This window comes from Podarcis filfolensis (genome assembly GCF_964270895.1).
Source record: "Podarcis filfolensis genome assembly, chromosome: 8".
Classification (NCBI taxonomy): Eukaryota; Metazoa; Chordata; class Lepidosauria; order Squamata; family Lacertidae; genus Podarcis; species Podarcis filfolensis.
Window position 1 is genome coordinate 71,006,788 of NC_139611.1, and position 9,886 is coordinate 71,016,673.

At 47.4% G+C, this 9,886-nt stretch overlaps 1 protein-coding gene across 3 annotated transcripts in view; it reads right to left on the minus strand.

Moving 5' to 3' along the window:
- Positions 1 to 7,710: 7,710 nt before the first annotated feature.
- Positions 7,711 to 9,886, minus strand: part of APLP1 (amyloid beta precursor like protein 1) — a 54,155-nt gene continuing 51,979 nt past the window's right edge. For 2 of the 3 annotated variants that reach the window (XM_083627184.1, XM_083627183.1), the window contains one exon: positions 7,711 to 9,884. The gene's annotated coding sequence lies outside the window, so the exon portion shown is untranslated. The remainder of the gene's footprint in view (positions 9,885 to 9,886) is intronic. The other variant, XR_014551361.1, reaches the window with a different exon arrangement.

Below are 9,886 nucleotides of genomic sequence, written 5' to 3' on the forward strand. Positions count from 1 at the left end.
GTGTGTTCGTTGCAAGCTGCCTTGAGCATTTTACTTTTTTAATGGAAAAAACAGGGCAGGCAATTCTATCAATAAATAAATGTACATACCTATTTGCAGCCACAATCCAATTTAGGGATAAGTGCAACTCAATCAGCAGTTTTGAAAACCGCATTTATTTTTAATGGCCGTCAGCTGAATCTGAGCATTGATTTGAAACAGCAGATTATGGGTCTAATCCCAAAAATACTTGTTAGAAGACCCCTATCCCCCCTCCACCTCACAGAGCTATAATTCCCAGAGTTCCCCGGGAAGAGAGATTGATTGTTGACTGTGCCTCTTGTCCTTTACAACTGTTTGTCCCTGTTGTTCACCACCTCTGCACTCTGTACACATTTCTGTACACATTTGAAGAGCTTTGCGTAGAATGCGATGTTGTCCCAGTTCTCTTGGGGTGGTGTTAAAACCACCTCATTTATTTTCAGCAGACATAAGTGAGTCTGGTCAAATGCAAAACCATCCCACTTTATAACCTGCCAACAGAGGATTATATTTGAGGAACGTGATGCAAATATTTGATGACGTCTGTTCATGTCCATAGAATAGTTTACAGACCCTCCAAGTGTCCTCATTATCCAGGGACAGTCTCGGATTTACAGAAGCCATCCTAGTTTCTGATTTGATCCTGGAATGTCCCACTTTCCCTTAGGATGCAGTGGCGTAGCATGGGTTGTCAGCACCCGGGGCAAGGCAATTAATTTGCGCCCCCTAACCCGTGGATTTGCGCCCCCTAACCCATGGATTTGCCCTAACCCCAGATGTTGCGCCCGGTGCGGCCGGCCCCCCCTGCACCCCCCACGCTACACCACTGTTAGGATGCCCCTATTTTCATCAGAGAAATGTTGGGGGGTATGGAGTTATGTGACCCCTGAGCCAAGGAGATAAGTAACCTTTAGAAGACATCTGAAGACAGTCCTGTATAGGGAGTCTTTTTTATTGTTTAATGCTTTATTATGTTTTTATATATGTTAAAAGCCGCCCAGAGTGGCTGGGGCAACCCAGTCAGATGGGTGAGGTATAAATATTAAAATTATTATTATCATGATTAGGGAACAGGAAGTCCTTGTTTTCATTGGAGAAATGCTGAAGGGTATGAGTTTATACTGTAATAAATAGACTAGTCCAGAGGTTCTCACACAGTGGTCCTTGTGGCATGGAAGCAGAATGGATAAAAGTATCTGTACTTGGCCCTGTGTCCAGGGCAGCTGTTTACCAGCTCCATCTGGTACGCAGGCTGAGACCCTATCTGCCTGCGGACTGCCTCGCCAGAGTGGTGCATGCTCTAGTTATCTCCCGCTTGGACTACTGCAATGCACTCTACGTGGGGCTACCTTTGAAGGTGACCCGGAAACTACAACTAATCCAGAACGCGGCAGCTAGACTGGTGACTGGGAGCGGCCGCAGAGACCACATAACACTGGTCCTGAAAGACCTACATTGGCTCCCAGTACGTTTCCGAGCACAATTCAAAGTGTTGGTGCTGACCTTTAAAGCCCTAAACGGCCTTGGTCCAGTATATCTGAAGGAGCGTCTCCACCCCCATCGTTCTACCCGGACACTGAGGTCCAGCACCGAGGGCCTTCTGGCAGTTCCCTCACTGCGAGAAGCCAAGTTACAGGGAACCAGGCAGAGGGCCTTCTCGGTAGTGGCACCTTCCCTGTGGAACGCCCTCCCACCAGATGTCAAAGAGAACAACAACTACCAGACTTTTAGAAGACATCTGAAGGCAGCCCTGTTTAGGGAAGCTTTTAATGTTTGATGTATTATAGTATTTTAATATTTTTTTGGGAAGCCGCCCAGAGTGGCTGGGGAAGCCCAGCCAGATGGGTGGGGTATAAATAATGATAAATAATTATTATTATTATTATTATTATTATTATTATTATTATTATTATTATATCTCCTCACCTTGACAAAAGAAACAGAGGCCATTTTGACCAGATCAGATTATCAAGCAACAAAGCCATGGGATGGGGCCTATGAGTGTCATAATATGGCTTTAGTACAGCACAGTGCACTAATTTCCCATTAAAATTTATATTTTAAAATGCCCTTTAAAATGCTTGGTCTAGGGCCTGTGATTTTGCCTCACTGTTTTTGACAATGAGGCTGAAGAAAAAAAGCTAGTGTGGTCTGCTAGGGCCAGCCCAAGACAATTTGCCACCAGAGGTGAAGGGTGTGCCAACTGGACTGGCAGCTGGCAGCACTGTTGAAATCCTCCACTGAGGCAGCCAGTTAGTTTAGGCAGTGCTGGCTGGTGCCCATTGGAACGGGTAGGGAGGAAGGCAGGGAGGTCAACAGTAGGTGGCACTAGAGCCAATAAGAGGCAGAGCGAACTTACTCTTGTTTAGTCCCCATCCTCCACCCTGCTGAGTCCTACAAGGGGCAATACTTGAGACTAAGGAGAACAGGTCTGTGTAGAGGCAGTGTGAAGCAACCGCCTCAGGTGGCACGTTCCACAGGGGCAGCGGATCCCACTGTACCTCCTTATTACCCCCTTGTTCCTGATGTAGCTTTCTGTGAAGTTGTGGGTGAACATATCAGACAACACAGCGATTCTTCAGACAGCTCTTGTTTATTTACAGGCCAGAAGAGAACTGAACTGAAGGGTTCAGCCAACCTTCTTATATAGAGCTCAACTACAAAGCAACAGTAACCACTTTCTGTAACTATCCAATCACTGAACGTCACTTTCAATTCCTAATTTGCATATGCGGACCTGAGTGAAAACTATCTACAGTATCCCCCTGCTGGCCCAGGGTGAGAACTTCAGTACATAACACTTTCACTCACCCCTTCTTCCCTGACGGGGTGGGAAATGCTATTTTGTAATTCGATTCAGGTGCCAAAATGCCTTGGGCAAGCCCTGCTATGCAGCATAACGCAGTCCTGTCTTTCAATAGATGGGAATGTTCAGAGGGCTTAGGAGGAATGGCTGGGAGAATACCAAAGCTGCCCCCCCAAAATCTGCCACCTGAGGCAGTCCCCTCACTTTGCCTGATAGAGTCAGCTCTGTGATCTGCCAAAACACCCAGCAATTTTCAAGTGACCCATCCTAGGAGAATAAGCTGGAACCTACACACATATAAAAAAACCGTTCTGAAAATGCTTTTTTAAAAAGCGTTTTTAAAAATACATTGAATTTTCCATAAGGCTCACCATCGCCATCAAGTGTCACATTCTATATTGCACTTAAAGCACACTTAAAGCATTTTATTTGCAGCTGTACAGCTGAGTCCTAAGTTTATGTTAGTATTTTAGGTGCCACAATATTTATATATTTTTATTTCAGGGAGACATTTGCTCTAACTTGGCTTGCCCCCAGAACTGGACCCTTAACCAGTAAGATAAGCCCTGTTGCTCTAGGATTAGTAGGGAAGATCCTGTAAAAACCTCTTTGTCTTTCTAACATCCCCACCACTGAAAAAAGGAGGTGGCCACTGTGGTTGCTTTTGCTCAACTCTCTCCCTGGACGTATTACTCACCATCTCCTCCTTGAAGCAAGTAGGCCTCTTTGTTTGGCCTGACACACTGGCTTAAGGTATGTAAAACATTTCCCTCCCAGTCTTCATTTGGAAATCAGCGGTGGGCAACCAGCAGCACTGGAGACACAAATGAACATCGGTCTAATGTCATGACAGTATTGAGGAGGGGGGGGGAAGGGGGGGAGTGGTGGCAGAAAGGGAAGGCGGTGGTAGAGAGCCTACTTTGGTTCTGACCTTTAGGGATGGGGTAAAAAATAGACCCAGATCACATTTAAAGGCGAACCCATCAAGTCCCCACTTTCTGAAATAAGACGAGAACCGAAACACAGTTGTTCTTCAAAACCGGCGCTTCCCTGAAATTTGCAACTCACGGTATGTGTGCAACAATCCCCGTACCAGGGCAACGTATGCATGAAAATGCATCTATTAATGAAAATAGCATAGAGAAATGTATTAAACTGAAGTTGCTTGCAAAGGGTGCGTATTCGTCAAAGCCACAAGCAATAATGTCTTTATCAGGAGAAATTTGCACTAAAAAGCTGATGGACGTTCAAATCGCTGGCGCAATTAGAAGAACCGAATTTAAGACTGGAACAACGAGAAACTAAAAGGACTGAATCTGGCAGGTTTGTCTATTCCTAGCGAACTTGCCCACTTTGGGTTCTGCCTCCTCTGCATGAAGGCCCTCCCAGACAAATGACCCCAGAGGGGCTGCATCAGCATCGCACGAAGGATCCCCCCCTTACTGTCAACAAAAGGCAGATCTGCCTCCATTCAGTTCCAACCTGCTGGGTCCTCTGGTCTGTTCAGCCCTCAATATGCAGTTTAAAAGGTTGGAGCGCTTGATTGATAGGATTATTCACGAGTCCATTCTTCGTAAACCGGTTTATCTTGCTTGTGGATGACTCATCCAAGCAAATGATGCAAGAGATCGTGTAATCCCCTACCAGCTATGAAAATCTATTTACAGTTTGTGCTGGGATGAACGGACCTCTACGCAGAAAGCCCAAACCGACCAGATTTTGTATTTTACAGGCAGCACCTGTATTTTTCCTATTTCTGGAAATATTTCTACATTGTTTTATGCTATGCTGGCTGGTGGCCTGAGCGATGACATTATTTTAGCTAGCCACGGAGAACGGTCAGGCTTGAGGGCCTCATCTGGCCGCAGTACATTGCTCCCTTTCCCATCTTCGTTTGGCATTGGCTCATACAGGAGTGAGGAGCCTTTGGCCCGCTAGGTGTTGCTGAACTACAACTCCCATCAGCCCCAGTGAGCATGGGCAATGGAAAGGGTTGATGGGAGTTGTGGTCTCCCCAAATATCTGCAGGACACCATGTTGGCTGCCAGCAGTTGCACTCCAAGTGAGAGACTGTGATGGCGGCATTTACCTTTATTCCCCAGGCTGCCTTATCTCAAAACTAGAATGAGCACAATCCTGAAATAACACTTCCAAAACTGTTTAGGGCGCTAAGTGCTCAAGCTATGCAGACATCTCTTAGAAGCGGCTCCTGGGCTTTGACCAGGGAGATACCCTTTCTTCACGTGTTAACACTTTGTGGTAAAGATAAGCAGGATTAACCGGCTGTTCTTCTTTCTTTCTGAAGTACAGGCTGTCCTTGATCATCGCCCACTTGTGGTGTCACTGGTAGCTCCTGGGGACCCTGTGAATTTCCTCTCCCTGAGGGCTGGTGTTGGGTCTAGCCACCTCCTCAATTCCCTGCTCTGCCCTGGAGTGATGTTATGTAAGAGAGCATTGTGGGAAATTGAAATTATGGATACCCATGTGCCAGGGCTTAGAGTGCTACTGCCCACCACTTGCAAAGCCCCCCTCCCTGAATAGTTTTGAAGGGCCCCCAAGAAACATTTTGCCCAGAGGTCCCTCAAACCTTGAGTTGGCTCCATTAACAACATTCAGCGGAGTAACTGTGACCCAACTGGCTCTATGGCTCACGCAAAATGGGGGTGCTTTGTTGGGTGGTACCATGAGAGGGAGGTGGGCGAGAATTTTGGGGTTTGCTTGCATTTGAATGGGAAACCACCAAATTCACATTTTTGGACCCATACGTGAAGTGGCACACAACCATCCTCCAGAATTCACACTTCGCGATGCAGGTCTCTGTCTCAATGCTGCGTGCACGAAAATGCATATATTAGGGGATAATGTGCATAAAAATGAATAAATCATTGGAAATAACATACAAAAATGTATACTAGGGGAAATTGCTAGCAAAAGCAACTTTGTTAGTCTGAACTGCATACTAATTAATTTTCATGATGGTTTAAAAAGAATTGCTCCAGAAATGCGAAGAACTGAATTCAAGCTTGGGAAAATGAGAAATGGTGAGGAACAAAGAGAGATTCAGCTCTCTCTCGTGGTAAAAGGTAAAGGTACCCCTGACTGTTAGGTCCAGTTGTGAACGACTCTAGGGTTGTGGCACTCATCTCGCTCTATAAACCAAGGGAGCTGGTGTTTGTCCGCAGTCAGCTTCTGGGTCATGTGGCCAGCATGAATAAGCTGCTTCTGGCGAACCAGAGCAGCGCACGGAAATGCCGTTTACTTTCCCGCCGGAGCGGTACCTATTTATCTACTTGCACTTTGACGTGCTTTTGAACTGCTAGGTGGGCAGGAGCTGGAACTGAACAATGGGAGCTCACCCCGTCACAGGGATTCAAACCGCTGACCTTCTGATCGGCAAGCCCTAGGCTCTGTGGTTTAACCCACAGCGCCACCCGCGTCCCTCTCCCTCATGGTACATACTACCTATTAAGTGGTACACAAACACTTAGTACATGTACACACACACATGGATGTGGTGATCCAGTTTGTACCAGTCTCATAAGTTCTAGTGATGTGCAGAGGTGCCACCTTGGGCCAAAGATTGGGGATCCAAGTGGTGCAGCACACGTGACATTGGGAAGAAGCACGTCCTTGGGGGGCAGCCTTGCCCAGTGCCGTTCAGCTTCAATGGCCACAGCTCCTCCTTTCTTATGCTCAGGAGGAGCCTGCTTTTGATGCTGCGCCATGCTCAGCTCAATGGTCCGGCCTCTTCCACCCTCTCAATATTTGGGGTGCTGAGCCCCCTGCTACGGAATATTGAGGGGGATGACAACACCTCGACCCCCTAAAGCAGGCACACCTGACGACATGCTAACTTGAGAGAACAAAGAGACCTTTATAACAGCACCAAAAAAAAGGCAGTCACCTTTTACGAAGTTGACCATTATCATTGTCTTTATTCCCCTTTTTACCGGGAAGCCTCTCCAAGGCATTGTCTTAAGCTGCTGGTAGGTAATACATGCCACACCCCTGCTTCATCCATCACCACTTTCCCCTGTTGGATCAGGTGAGGGAGAAAGCAATCCTCACCATTCAATTTTGGGCCTAATGATATTGAAACCATGCTGGCTGGGGGGTGATGGGAGCCGGAGTCCAACAACATCTGGGCCTCCCCCCCAGGTTTCCCATTCCTGCACTTATCCTCCCTTGCAAACATATGGATGGACTGATTCACAAAGGGCCAGGATGTAAAGTTGAATGTGTTGCCCTGAATTAGTGAGGTGATTGTGAAGGCTTTGTCTATGGTGATGGATCACAGTAATTGCATCACACAAGCCACCGCTTGAAGGACGGAGAGATCTGGGAGAGTTACCATCAGTTCACACCACCGAAAAGCAGGCCTGATTGAGCTGAAAACCCAAATCACAGTTTGGCTGATGTGAACAAGTTTCGGTCCTCTCCACACCTGCTTGGATATCCTCCCTTCACAGCTGAAGCAAGCTATGGTTCTCCAGATGTTGTTGGGCTCCAATTCTCATCAATCCCAGCTAGCAGGGCTTATAGGAGGTGTGGTCCAACAACCTCTGAAGGGAACCAGGTGCCCTATCCCTGGCACAAACCATAATTTTTCTGATTTGGGCCTATGCAGGAAGTGAGGAGGAGAGGGTAAGAGTCCAAAGATTATCCTTGATGGCAACATGTTGGTTGGCCATCCTAGAGAATTGGGGGAGGATGTTTATGAACTAAGACGGTCTTCTTATTTGACCTTTCCCCAACCTCCTCCTTGAAACCTCGCGTTTCCAGCAAAGAGTGGAAAGTGTGTGCACGCACAGAGCCCACTGCCCCATTTCCATCCTTCCCCACCACGGCCCCATTCACAGAAGAGTCTGGGTCTGGCGCTGGGGTTAGAGAAGTGACAACATTTTATTAGTTTGGTGGGAGGGCTGGCAATTGAAATCCATCTCCTGGTTTGTCTGTTTTGACATTTGCATCTTGATTTCAAGAGTGTCAGCATTAAAAAAAAAAAAAGGAACAAGAACCAAACCTGAAACAGGACAAGGAAGGGCACACAGAGTGAATAGACAATGAGGGAATTAACGGAGGGTGTTGGGGGCGCAAAGCCTTACATTCTTCATTCTCAAAACTTGAATACAGAGCTTGCAGGGGGTTGGCCCACCCCTGGGACTGCAGGAACCTATTGGAGGAGGCGGTTCTCTGGGCATGCTGGCTCTCTTGACCGAGTGGATATCACACTAATCTTTTATCTCCTAGGACCGCCTTTCTCAACCTTGGGTCCCCAGATGTTTTTGGCCTATAACTCCCATCTTCCCTGACCACTAGTCCTGTGAGCTAGGGATCATGGGAGTTGTAGGCCAAAAACATCTGGGGACCCAAGGTTGAGAACCACTGTCCTAGGAAGATCTTTGGAGGCCAAGAGCCCAGCGTGAAATAGGATCTGGCAACAATAGGATCATTGGATCCTGGCCATGATACCTATACTCTGCCTCCCCTGTCAGAGACATGAATGCTTCCGAAAACCGGAAACTGCAGGAGGAGAAGGTACTGTTGTGCTCAGGCCTTACATACAGGTTTTCCAGAGGCATCAAGTTAGCCAGTGTGAGAACAGGGTGCTGGACTAGATGGGTCACTGACCTGATCCATCAGGTCTTTTTCTTACGTACTTAACCCTTCACAGTTAGGAAGCCCAATGCCTCAAAGGCATTACATCTCGGGGTGGGGTGGGGGGGGACCAAAAACAAAATCAAAACCAGGGCAAAGCATCGTTTCTTCTAATCTAGCTCAAGAGTCCCAATTTGACATGTGCCAACTTTATGGTCTATTCCCTTGGCTGGCCACCCAACTGCAACCCCCAGAAAAGCTGGTAAAATGGTACAGTCCAAAAGGCGGGACAAGGCCTATCCAGTAGTGGGGATGGGGAGACACTACAGTGCAACTGGTGTACACCATCAGAGGTGGCAACAGAATGGAGCCTGTACGGTCCCCGATTCCCCTCATTTTCAGATGCTGAGATGGCTCATCCCAAAATATGCATTGCTTTGGAAGGTGATCAAGTCGAGATGGGAGCACCCTATTGCGTGATTGGCAAGGTCCTACTGTAAGGAAAAATATCTCGCTGCAAGTGACAAAAATAGGCATATGTTTATCACAGCCTAGCCCTATAATGGACCCGCCCCCTTTGGAAAAAAACAAAACCAAACAATTGCTGAACTTTAGGATGGACAAAGACCAGCCCTCTTATCTGTTTCAGCAACTTTGCCCCTCCTATCCCGTACATCTTTTGATGGGGGGGGGCGGGGAGAGGAGAAAGAGAGGGAGGACTAGGAGGCGGGGAGGAGACCTTGAATCCTCACTTCCCCCTTCCCTCTCCAAAACTAGTCAGTAAGGTGCTGATGGAAGTTAACTGGGCCAAGGGTAGCAGAGGGTTTACCTACTCAGGCCTACCCCTCTTTAGCTGGCTTTCCAATAAATTAAGTGCAACTAGTGAGGAGTTCAAAAGGAAGCATAATACAAGTGGAGACAGAAAAGGCAAGCAAGTGTAGGTGGACTCGTTTCCTATGCTGGAGGCAGACTAGGTTAGCAACTGGGCAGTTAGAGTGTGCGGGGCACTCTTTGTCTCGCATGTAAACTACAGGCGTTCCATGGTTTGTTTGTGTGTGGTTTTCCTTTCTTTCAATTTTTCAAAATAAAAATCCCTGCAAAATGGAGTTGCAAGTGAGTGCAATGGATGGATGCAGCGGGGGGGGGGCGTGGCGTGGAATGCAGTGTTATGTCGAGGGCACACAGGGTTGGGCTGTAATTTTAAAAACAAAAATGGCATTTGTCCCTGGTGCAGGTTAGAATGATGTGCATGCAACAGCCCCACAAAAGTTGAGTGTTGGTTAGTGGTGTGCACACATGAGTTTTTAAGGATGTGTTGTTGTTGTGGTGTGTGTGTGTGATTAGTTTTTGGTGCCCCAGGATGATAGTGTGGCTTTAATAAGCAGTCCTGGGCAATGGCTGGAGAGGTATTCAGAGGACAGGAGCTGAGATACCCAGAGACTGCACCTGATACCAGCAGCT